Consider the following 12581-nt stretch of genomic DNA (forward strand, 5'->3'; position numbering starts at 1 on the left):
ATATTGTGAAAAAAACTATGCATGAATTGAAAAAATTTGCACCAAAAGAAATTCATCTTTTAATTATATGAGTACATAAATATTTTGCAGTATCCATCCAATGTTGAATCTGAGAGTTCATTGCCATTGTTTTCTATGTGAATGGCTGTCATATTTCCTGCTTCAAAATGATATCCAGACATTATAACTTTGGGCCACACTCTCAATTTTTAGGCGACGAGTAGCTTGCAGAAAAATCAAGCATAATAAAACGCTTGGACTTTGTTTTCTGAGCTACAACTTGCAAGCTTATCATGATCCCTCATATGGTGAGGCATGTGGACTGGGATTCAAAAAAGGAAGGGTGATGTCTCAGAACACCAAGAGTGGTTATAAAACCCCCCTTCTCATAGCTTACATAGAAGGAAAATTCTTGCCTTACCTGAGCAATACGTAATACAGAGCCTCCTGCAATGGAGCCACCAGAATGAAAAATAAATTCTAGGCCTGCTCAGCTCTCTGCTGACCCAGAATTTCTTGAAATAATGAAAACAGTTCACAATTACTTTTTTATACTGTTTAGCACAGCTAAATTTCTTTTCACCTATCTTCAAGTTCATTCCTTAAGCTAAAGCTTGTCAAATTGTGGCAATTTAATAATTCATCTTAATCTATTGAACTGTTGGGCAAAATTCAAATTTGTTTATAGCAATTAAGCTTTACCAACTGACTTCTATTGACAATGTATGAAAATATTTCTTTTCTTTCATCTTTTCCAGCTGAATAGTATCAGTAACTTATTTTCCCAATTTAAGTAGTATAGATGTTTGTGTTAATTTGTAACTCCCATTCTACTGGCTTGTTTGAACTTGTGTTGTCTATTGATTCTGTTCATCTTCCTTATAGCACTTACTCCTACTCATTATCTTTTTAAATTTTATATGTTCACTTTTATATCTGTTAATATTTTTAATTTCTTGCTAATAAGCATCCATGAAAGTATGAACTTAAACCACATCCCCATGCCTGGAACATTGGAACCACCTGATATCTATTAATTGAAAGAGTAAAGGTGGGCTTGTCGGTGTGTCTGGGAAAGCACACGTAAGCCAAAATATCAGTGTTCTCTACTAGATTCCCATCTCTCAGGCTCTGTTAAGCCTGGAGCAAGGTGTTTTGTCTTTGAAAAGTTATAACTTACCCACTTCCCTATACCCCCTGAACCTTTTTTTTTTTTGTTCTTTAACCGTAATTAACTATGTAAAGATTGTCAACAACAATACAATAAAATAGATTAAAGAAAATTGCTATGAGGAATTTTATTTTTGAAGTCATGCTGTTAAAGGAAAGGGACAATTCAGAAGGCTGTATATCGATGAGTGAGTCGGGAAGTGTCCCTGCTGTAATCAGTGGCTTGAGTAGGTGAAGACCCTGCAAATCACAGCTTCTTACTTGCTAACTCCATGGCTTCCTCCACGAGGGGTATCAGGAGAAGAGGCTGTGTCAGGAGCCATGTACTATAGCCACACTGAAGCCATTTTGAATATAGAACTATGGGCCAGTGGAAAACCCCCGGTTGGCTAGATGCTTGGGAAAGAGGTTATGAAACTAAGCACACGCTTAGCTTCAATTGTTTCTAGCAACTGTTTCAGAATGTGATTTATGCTGTACTTACCGATATCTTGTTACTGATTACCTATGCTATTGTTGATATGGTGGCTACTATGGTTGAAATGGTGGTTGCTCAAGAACAATCGGTCTTGAGACCATGGCCTGCGCCCCAGTTTCTCCTTCCCTGCCTGAGCCTTAGTTACTGAAGAATATAAAAACCCTCAGTTGAAATCAATAAACTGACAGCTTGATTAGACCTACTGTCTTGCTGTCCATTCTTTGTGTCTCTTGTCCCTTCATTCTCTCCTAGGTTGGTTGCGACCCCCGTTGACTGTCCTGCTGGATGGGACAAGGCTGCAGGAGGAGATAAGTGACTCGCTGCTTTGCCTTTTTTCTTTTAAAATATTTGTTTATTATTTATTTGAAAGGTAGCATTACAGACAGAAGATGAGACACAGAGATCTTCCATTCACTGGTTCTCTCCCCAGATAGCCACAACAGCCAGGGATAACCAGTCTGAAGCCAGGAGCTTCTTTTGGGTCTCCCACATGGGTCCAGGGGCTCTAGAACCTGGGCTAGCCTCTTCTGCTTTCCCAGACACATTAGCAGTGGGCTTGATTGGAAGCGGAGCAGTTAGGACTCCCATCAGTACCCACGTGTGATGCTGGTGCTGCAGGCAGCAGCATTGCCTGTTATACCATAGCACAGGCCTCTGCTTTCTTTCTTGTTTCTGTTGACACCACACCAGGAATGATGGTTCACCCTGTTAGTAGCAGCTTCCTGTTTCTTTTCATTTTCATTGTATTTAGCAGAGCTGTTGGGCATAACCCCATAGAGGATGAAGTGCCAGCTACAAGAGCTACTTCCTGAGTTCTAAGGGGAGCAGCAACATGGCTATGTGAGACCCTTCATGCAAGGGTCCAGTGCCAGCAGCCCCAGCCTCTACCTGGTTCAAGCAGATAGTCGCAGTGACTGTCTCTGTGTTCCCCCTTTGCCTTTTCAGACCTGTGGTGTCTGTTTATTGCCTTGTTTTGGATTGTCTCCAGCAGATTGCTTTGATGTTCAGGTCTTGAGTGATACAGCACTACTCTCCAATCTACCTGACCTGGCTGCTGGTGCCAGGTGACTGCATGCCACTTTCTGATGCACCCAAACAGTGTGCTTGGCCTAGACACGCCAAGTGAGATGCCACCTTTGCATTGTCTGACTGTAGTCTACTATGCATTTTCACATTTCAATGCACATACAGTCTCCTCACATTTAGCTTTTATCTGGCAAGAGTCCTAAGAAAAGGATACCACTCATCCCATTTAAGTCTAAAACTAAATATCTTCCCGACACCGGATCTTCTCTCCCTTTAAGAAAATAACCCCTCCCTTGCCCCTCCATTGTTCATCACCCATAACTCAGTCTCTCCTTCCTTCACTGGTGAATACAATGAATTCTCATATGTGGAACCTGTAGCTACCTACTTAAATTTATGCAAGTTGAATCTGTATAAAATATGTGCTTCCTATCTTTTAGGCATGCTAGGTTAATTTTTCCATTAAAATAACACAGTATTTTTCATGGAACAGGTTTTCCATTTGTGATAAAGGTGTAAGTTATAAATTATAAGTTATAAGTTATATAAGTTATAAATTCAAGTCATTCAGCCAATGTTTGCATACAAGATACAACGATGTAGAAATTTCCATAAATACCACACTTTCAATTTTGGGAGAAGCTGTCATGTGAAAATACAAGGTCTAAGGGAAAAGACAAGTGTGAAATGGTCACGTGTTTATTCTAGAATATGTATTGATTATGGAGTGTCTTTCTGAGAGATACAAATAAAATAGCAGCAATGTTTCTTTCCTATTCTCTAGTTAGGGAAATGAAATTGGGCATGTTGTGTTAGTCTGTTTTTCATTACTGTAACAAAGTACCTGCAGGACACTTTGTCAGAAAAGAATTTGGTTTGGGTTTGCAGTTCCAGGTTCAGGAGCAAGGCCTGAGCATGGCACAGGCTCCAGGGAGGGCTCATGGTGGCTGTGTCACATCAGGCCAGGAACGTGTTCTCAGCTGTCTGCTGGCTCCTTCCTCTTCTTATAGAGCCACCAGATTCAATCAGGGAGACGCCAAACTTAATGGCCTGATTTCATCTAAGCACATCCCAGAGGCCTTACCTCTAAACATCAAAGTTGTATTAACCTTCCACCCTCTGAATACTGTTAATATAAGACTTGGAGGACTAAATTTCTGCATGAATCTGGGGAGAACAACCCTATTCAAATCATAGAAATGTATAGTGCACATAGGCCATGATTAAGAATGCATGGTAGGGTGCTCTAAGCTCTGTATAAATGAGACAATAACATAAAAAAGAATGACTCGAGTAGGTGAAGGGGGAAAAACACAGCATTTTTGAGCAAGATCCTGAAGAAATTTCTGAAAATGAGATCATCCAGGAAGGAGGGAAGTATCTGAGTGAAGTGAGCAACCTTGCCAGTCCAGAATCCCATTATACCTCCGTCTTCTTCCTCCTTCTCTGCTAACCAACCCACAGACTTTCATTTTTGATTGTTCAGTTTTTATCTAAACTTGAAAGGGCATAGAGAGGAAGGAAGTAATTTTTTTTTTTAGTTAAACTCCATCCAAGAAGTGATTGGTTTTAGTTTGACTCAAACAAGTGTGTTCGCCTAAAGAGGAAGCTCACAAATTACTAAAATGAGAGGAAGAGTAGAGCGTGGCAAGTGTATTTTTTGTATGTGTGTGAGAGAAAAGTCACTCTTGAACTCACTGGTTTAGAGAAACAAGGGTCCCACAAATCTGCAATACAGAAAATGGCCTTGTTCCAGTATGAATTTTCTGCATTGAACCAACTGCCATCTCCTTGGGGGTAGTAAAATAGTATTTCTAGGGCCCAGCGGCGTGGCCTAGCGCTAAAGTCCTCGCCTTGAACGCCCTGGGATTCCATATGGGCGCCGGTTCTAATCCCGGCAGCTCCACTTCCCATCCAGCTCCCTGCTTGTGGCCTGGGAAAGCAGTCGAGGACGGCCCAAGGCTTTGGGACCCCGCACCTGCGTGGGAGACCTGGAAGAGTTTCCTGGTTCCCGGCTTCGGATCGGCGCGCACCGGCCCGTTGTGGCTCACTTGGGGAGTAAATCATCGGATGGAAGATCTTCCTCTCTGTCTCTCCTCCTCTCTGTATATCCGGCTTTCCAATAATAATAAAATCTTTTAAAAAATAGTATTTCTAAACAAAGTATGGAGAATAGTAATATAACCTAGAAAGCCCTTGCACTCCCAGACAGCTTGCCTCATTTGTTTGACTGAACTTGGTACCATAGACAAAGAATTTTTAAGCTTTAGACACAGAATTGATCATGGTAAGCACAATGGTGTCTCCAAGATCAAAAGAACGAAGCCTTAGTCAAGTTGTGAAGTAGGAAAAAAATATGATTGAACTTAGGAACAGCTCCATCCTCTCTTGGCTAGCAAATGTCATCCCCTTAGTTAGGTTGTTGCTAAGGAGTTCTGTTTCCGTCTCTGGGATTCAGAAATGAGCAAAAACATAGCCATCCTCCGTTCCTCCAGTCAAACCTCAAACAGCACACCCTGACTCCCACCTTGCATTGCACCTATAGAATAACATCCTTAAGAATAATCAGGTGAGAAAGAATAATGCAGCCTGAAACACTGCATCCTGAACAGGGTCTTGGTTGAATTCTACCTCAGAATCTCAAATTATTTTCGTAAAGAGAAACATCTCTCCTTCCCTTCTGATTATAAGAACCCTGTGCCGACCCTCTGAAAAATCAAAAGGAGACATAAAATTTCTGCTACCCCCACAACTGTTAACTCCCAATGAAGATGCAAAAGCTTTCATTCATGGCTCTCTCCACAACCTTACTACAAAGGAGGAATTCTCCCTAGAGAGGACCTGGCTTTGACTGTGTTTTATCTGTCCCCAACCTGCCCACAAGACAAAGCTGCCAGATGCTTGAGAAAGGATTGCTGAGTTACGGTACAGATTAGCAATAACTTTGCTTTCCTCAAACCTTGCAATTGTCACTCCTGCACAAAGCGAGACTTGGAGCTAATTTGTGTCTCACTGCACCATTGATTGACGTGGTGACCACGAGAGAACTGGACTTGACCTCTTAATAATATACAAAAACTGAGATTGAAGCTAAGTGTTCTTTTGGCTTTTAAATTTTTTAAGAATATATGGAAAAGAGCATGCACTCCCGTCTGCTGGTTTACTCCCCAAATGCCCACAAACCCCAGGACTTGACTGAGCTGAAGCCAGGATCTGGGAATTCAACTTAGGTTTCCTGCATGAGTGGCAAGAACCCGTTCCTTGAGCCATCCTGTTGCCTCCCATAATCTGCATCAGCAGGAAGCTGGAGTCAGGAACTGGATACGCAACTGCCAGGCTAAACCTAGCCTTGTTTACATGGAAATACTTATTTTCATTTCTGTTGTCTTTCCAGTAAGTTTTGTTTTCACTTCCTACTAGAGGTCAGCACAGAACGTACTAGAGGAAGAGAAACTAAGTTTTGTGGTCAGGAATAGTTTGTAAGGGTCAGCCTTATCCTATAGATTGGATAAAACCCCAAGAAACAAAGTCCCAGTTGCAGCGATGTTCAAGCATCAGGACGACTGTCTGCACTCCTAATGGCCCAGAGAGTAACACTTGGTCTTCCTGGACCGATGACTCCACTCCCAACCACCACCACCCCTCCGCCCTGCCTCCGCCAGTTCTGCGAGTTGAGGGCTTGCTTCTCTATGTTCAGAGACATTGGCCTAATCCTACAAACCTCAATCACACAGTGAAAGTTACTTAACTGTCTGACTTGTGTGCTGGAGGATCTGTAGGCAGTAACATGAAAGTGGAAGCTTCAAACGGAAGCAGTATTGCACTGTAAAATACACTTCAGTCAGTTTCACTTCTAAGAAGTTCCTCACCAGTCTCCAGTATGCCTCCTGTTATAGTTATGGAATTTTGTCACTGAGATTGGTGTTACAGCATAGCAAATTAAGCTGCTGCCCACAATACCAGCATCCAAAAATGAGTGCTGCTTCAGTCCCAGGTACCACTTCCAATTCAGCTCCCCACCAATGCGCATGGGAAAGCAGCAGAGGATACCCCAAGTTTTTGGGTTCCTGCACTTACCTGGGAGATTTAGAAGAAGCTCCAGGGTGGTTCGGCTGGGGCAGTTGTGGTCATTTGGGGAGAAAACCAGCAAATGCAGGATCTCTGTCTGTCTCACTGAACCTTACCTTTCAAATAAAAATAAACCGAATCATTAAAAATAGAACTTTTCACCAGTAGTAAAGTTCTTAGAAATTCTGTTATATTGTCATAAAGGAGTCATTTATTTTGTAGACACATCCAGCCTACACAATTGAAATAATTGATGAGTGAATGCACACATGTGTATATGCAGATACATGATGTATAGCATTCAGATAGTCATTAATCTATAAATCTATAGAGAGTCTAAATAGATTTGCTGGGGCAGGCATTGAGATGTAGTAGGTTAAGCTACTTACTTAGGACAACCCCATCTCATATCGGATTGCCTGAGCTGGAGACCTGCCTCCACTTTCGATCCAGGAGCCTGTTAAGGCACCTGGGAGGCAGCAGATGAAGGCTCTCGTACTTGGGTTCCTGCCACCCACGCAAGAGACTCTGGGCCCTGATTTCATCCAGCCCCAATACCAAGCGTTACCAGCATTGAGAGAATGAATAAACAGAGAGAAGACCTCTCTCTCTCTCCCCCTCTCTGTCACTCTGCCTACAAATACTTTTTTTTTAATTTAAAGAAAACTTAAATATATTGCCATCATTAAAAACTTTGAGGGAAAATATGAAAAATTGAGTTTTTACAGGAAATAATCTATGTTAGGTGTCCACAGCCTTTGGCAACAATTCTGTTGCTCCTAGAGGAGTGTTGAAAGGAAGGTTCCATCCCAAGCATCCTTTGGATCCTTGGCACGCATAAAGAAGGGAGACAGGGAGGTTGCAAAAGTTGGGCAAGGCAGCTTAGGAGCCCTGAAGAGATGGCCGCTCAGCTCCAAACTGAAAAGCAGAAGGCCAGGGGAAAAGATAAGAAGAAGGTGGAGACGGGACTGCAGGTGATCCCCAAGAGAAGGAAATCGCTGGTCTCAGGAGAGTGAGGATGAAGAAAAGGATTACCAACAAAAGCACAAAGGCCTGGAAGGGGTCAGTGACCCCACCTGGGTGCCACAGACATTCACGGAGGCCATGGCACTGACAGAATTTCCAGGGACAGACAAGAACGAACAGAGAAGCAGAAAGCCAGAGTGTTCCATGAAAGCGCATTTAGCGGGGAAGCTGGAGCAAGCCAAGACTGGCCTTATCCAGCTGGCCGTCCTCTAGAAACAGTGAGGATGTCAGAGGTGGAAAGTGACAGATGTTGAGATCATATCAGGAAAGCGCTTGCAGTCGCTGTTGCAAGAGCAGCCTGTAGGAGGGCTTGTGGGTAGCAGGGAATGGGAACCAGGCTCTGCCGCGCCCGGACACCAGTGCAGCACCACTCCAGCCTGGCACCTCCTCTCCATTGTGGCACAAGAATCAGCGAGGGTCAGTAGGGGCTGAAGGAAGTGACGTTTGCCACTTTTGAAAGATGAACGACAGCATTTCAGGTGTAACCATGTGCATGCTTGTGCTGTTTCTAGAACTAAGAACCCTTGTTAGGGACGCCTGAGAGGCAGGGTAGGGAGCGCTTCCCTTTGCCTGGTAGATGCGATGAGTGGGTGGTTGTGCCAGGGGCAGCTGCTGACAGACCTGTGACAACCGGCCCTGGCCAGCGCTGCCTGGGTGCTTACTCTGAGAGAGGAGAAGGGCTGCTGGCCAGAGGGCCCTGAAGCTCAGACCACTCCCTCCACTCTCCCAGCTTCTCTGTCCTTCTCACCCGCCCTCACCCCCAACCCCATGCCCATTTTTAACCCTCCTTCCTCATCAATCACTTCAGGGATATTTTCTTTACTCTGCAGCACCCATGCATTTCAACTGGCATATTTGGCAATGTAACCTTGACATTCTTGTGAGAAAAAAGATTTTATCCTAGTGATTCTATGTAAACATCATCAATAATAAAATTTAAAACATAAAAAAAAGGAAAAGAAGCATATGAAATAATGCTTGTCCAAAGAGTGGACGTCAGGCACCAGAAATCGTCAGCCACCCCTGTGAGCCCCGAACTGCCGTCCTCTGCGTACTTAAGAGGGACGGCGGGCTGCAGTGCACGGAGGGGGACGAGGCAGAGCACAGAGGAGTATGGGAGGAGATGAACCTGACGGCTTTCGAAGAACTGGAAAAAGAATGCTGCCCAGAGAGAGAGAATTCCAGAGTTCTGCAGAGGCCTCCCCCTCCACGTATTCAGCAGAGGGCTGGTGTGTGTGTGTGTGTGTGTGTGTGTGTGTGTGTGTGTGTGTGTGTGTGTGTGAAAGAGAGAGAGAGAGAGAAACTGAGAGAAAGAGAAAGGGCCAGGTCTGGAGAAGAACCCCTGGGAAGGATTAACCAGCTTGGTACTTGGCACTCACACTGGGCTAGAAATAATGCCAATTCCTATTTTCATAAAAATACTAAGTTTCTGACATCTTCTTTTCAGCCAAGAACTCCCTGTAGCATTGTTGTCGGATACCAGTTTATCCACAATCAAACTTCCTTCAGATCCTCTCAAATCTTGATGTTCCTTTAGCAACCAAATTCACCCAATGTTTAAGTTCTTTGTTTGTGTTGCAACAATGTTCAGGCATTTTCATCCAAAGTAGATTCTGTCTCACAAAACCACCCATCCCTAAGCAGAAATTCCTCATCTGCTGAAGTTTTTTTTGTGGGTCTCCAGACTGCTGTTAATGTTGATATTTTGACCTCTTCTACCTAAATTAAGAATATTCTTGTTGGCATTGAGAGTGGTGAATCTTTTATAAAAAGTTTATCAGAGAAATTTCTATCTACAGCAGCCATTACCTTGCAAAACTCACTTTTTAAATAGCAAGTCTGACAAGTTCAGTCCTTGATTCGTAAGAGCAGAGTGGACCCTGTGTTAACAGACAGAAAATAACACTAATTTCACTTTTATGCCTCCATTAACACACCTGAAAGACCAGGTGCACTGTCAGTGAAAGGAATCTTCTTTTGAGCAGCAAATCACAATAGCGATCTTAACCTACTCAGCTAACCATCCTTAGACAGATGTCCTGTCCACATTCTTCTGTTACATATTGGAGTACAGGCACTGTAGATTTTTGATGATTCTTTTTTTAAATTATTAATTACATTGCATTATGTGACACAGTTTCATGGGCTCTGGGATTCCCCATCCCCTCCCCATGCCCTCCCGATTTTTGATGATTCTAGAGAGCCCTAGGATGTTGATGAGGCAAGTGAGAATTTTCTAATCAAAATCACCAACTACATTAGCCCTTCACAATGCTGTCTGCTCCAAAGCTCTGAGCCAGCCATTGACTCTTCTCTAGCTGTAACACGCCTAGTTAGCATCTTTTCCTGTTAGTATCTCCTTCACCAATTGTCTTAGCTCAGTTTTCTAGATAACTTGAAGTTTCTATACCAGCACTTACTGTTTCAGATTGTGACTTATCTTGAGGCAATGTTGTGGTTGGGTTCATCTTCTAACCAGACACTACAGCTTTTCCCACATCAGCAGTAAGGCTGTTTCCCCTTTTTGTTATTTCACTGGACTAGCATTTTTAGTTTACTCCAAGAACATTTCCTTTGCATTTTTAAAACATTTTCTTTGCATTCACTACTTGGTTCACTGTCACAGTATAAGCCTGGCTTTCAGCTAATCTTGCCCTCCTCATGAAGCTTAATAAGTTCTAGCATTTCATTTACTGTGAGACATCAGGTGATTTTCCTATCCTTTGAATACCTTGTCGGATTATTAACTGGCCTAAGAGTTTTGTCGTGGAAATAAAGAGGCCTGGGGAGAAGAGTCAGTTAGTGGAGTAATTAGAACACCCATCTTTACCTCAGACAATGACAAGAGGAGCATTGGATATGAGTGAGCAGAGATCACCATGAAGCTCTAACAGAAATGACAGCCTGAAATATCGCCAGGATGACCAAAATGGGACACATGGGAAGAAGTGAGTACAGGTTATTGAGACTTGCTGGGCTCAGGACGGCCATAAACCTTCTCTTGAAAAAAAGCAACTGATCTATGAAGTGCAATAAAAGAAGCAAAATAAAGCATAATATTTTCATACATTATTTCTAACTCAAATGGTAATTTAAAATTTGCATTTTCATTGTTTCCTGTTTTTTTATTTTTTTATTGATAATGTTTACATAGTTGATCAGGGTGGGAAGGGTTGAGGATCAGGGGATAGTGGGTGAGACCCTTGTTTACACATTTTCTTCTTCTGCTTCCCATATGTGGGGGAGAGGAGGATACAAGAGGAGAAACCACACCCAGCTTCCCAACCACCACATTACCCCGGAGATTGGGGAACTGCCACCCAATGGAATTTCAAGGCTCCCATTGTGGAGCATTTTCTGAGGGTTCTGTTCATGTGTTTTGGATAGTTTTGAGATGCTGTTGATATCGAAGATCCATGGCTCAGGAAATCTTCCTGAGGTCTATTGGTTGTCGTAGTCTGCCTCTGAGTCTCCATTGGCCCAGAAATTTGCTGTCAAGTTTCAGTGGGGTAGTTGATCAATTTGTTCTGCCCTTTCCATTCTTAGGCAACCAATGGGTGCTGTGACTTAGCCCTGCACAAAACACACTCGGCCCTCATGTACCACAAGAAGAGGTGCAGCTTAGTCAGAGTATCCCCTCCCCCCAATAACCCCACTGGACTGGCCCCTACCTCTGATTCCTGTGCCTGCCAGCATGTGTAGTGGACTGGTCCAGTCTGTCTCACATCCCATTGAGATCTCATATACATCATTGGGCTTTGAAGCCTAACTCAACCCAACCAACTCCACCCTCCAGTACACATTCATGCCAGCAGGAGCCACTGCCTATCCAGCCATGCCTGCTCCCAGTCCTGGTTTTTATGCTCACCAGTGGGAGTTGCAGCCCATCAGAGAAATGTCCATAACCCCTCTCCTGAACCCACTCCAGGCCTCAGATCTTGCACTCTCCAGGTGGTTTTACAGTCTAGCTTGTCATGTGCATTTTTTTCCTTCTGTTTCAGGTGAGAGAACAAATCCAGTACCAGTGATTCCATTTTGGCTGGAGATCTGGTATGTCATTGGTAGTATTCTGATTATTCTTTTGAGTGGTGGGTTCAAAAATACTTACTTTCTGGCTGTGCATAATTCACAACAAACATCTATATGTGACACGTTATTTCATTTGCATGGAATGTCATAAAACTTTTAAGTTTTAAAAGGAAATGAAGATTTGCTTTTGTCCCTTGGGGTTGAACAAAAGTAAACAAAGTGGGACGAGTCTATAGCCAATCCCAAATCCACCTGCCTTCCTGACCCTTTAACCTTTTATGTATAATCCTTCATCTCAACCAATGCCCTCCTGTCCTTGTCACCATGATGTGAAGGTGTGTTCCTGGCACACTAAGATGGGAAAGGAAAATGCTGCTGGCTTGAAGATCATGAGATTTTGTATCCTGACATTCACAAACAGCTGTGATGTTTGCCACATACAGTCCTGGAGGAGGGCCTTCTGGAACAGTAGTGCCACAGGGAGGCACCAACTTCTACCATCAGACACTCACAAGTTAAAGAGCCTCTGCATTCCAGATGAGAGAGTCTTGGAGAAACACAATCTAGAAAAATATTTTACAGTTCCCTTCTTTAGGATGCTGTGATTTAGAAAGAAAAATCAAGGTCTGGTGACTTTACAATCTTGGATGCAACTGAGATTTATAATAAGTTGGTCACTAAAAAGACTGGAATGGGGAGGCGGCACAATGGCTCAATGGCTAATGTTGACATTCCATATGGGTTCCGGTTCTGATCCAACTCCCTGCTTGTGGCCTGGGAAAGC

The 12581-nt window shown here is 43.2% G+C and overlaps 1 protein-coding gene across 3 annotated transcripts in view; it reads left to right on the forward strand.

Moving 5' to 3' along the window:
* LOC101529790 (high affinity immunoglobulin gamma Fc receptor I-like) overlaps positions 1-12581 on the forward strand; it is a 36443-nt gene that overhangs the window by 11431 nt on the left and 12431 nt on the right. Inside the window, exon 2 of one of the 3 annotated variants that reach the window (XM_058660175.1) lies at positions 11770-11818. The exons of 1 other annotated variant lie outside the window; for it this stretch is intronic. The gene's annotated coding sequence lies outside the window, so the exon portion shown is untranslated. Of the gene's footprint in view, positions 1-11769; positions 11819-11838; positions 11857-12581 lie in introns of those variants that run through there. One more of the 3 variants, XM_058660176.1, reaches the window with a different exon arrangement.

This window comes from Ochotona princeps, chromosome 2 (genome assembly GCF_030435755.1).
Source record: "Ochotona princeps isolate mOchPri1 chromosome 2, mOchPri1.hap1, whole genome shotgun sequence".
Lineage (NCBI taxonomy): Eukaryota > Metazoa > Chordata > Mammalia > Lagomorpha > Ochotonidae > Ochotona > Ochotona princeps.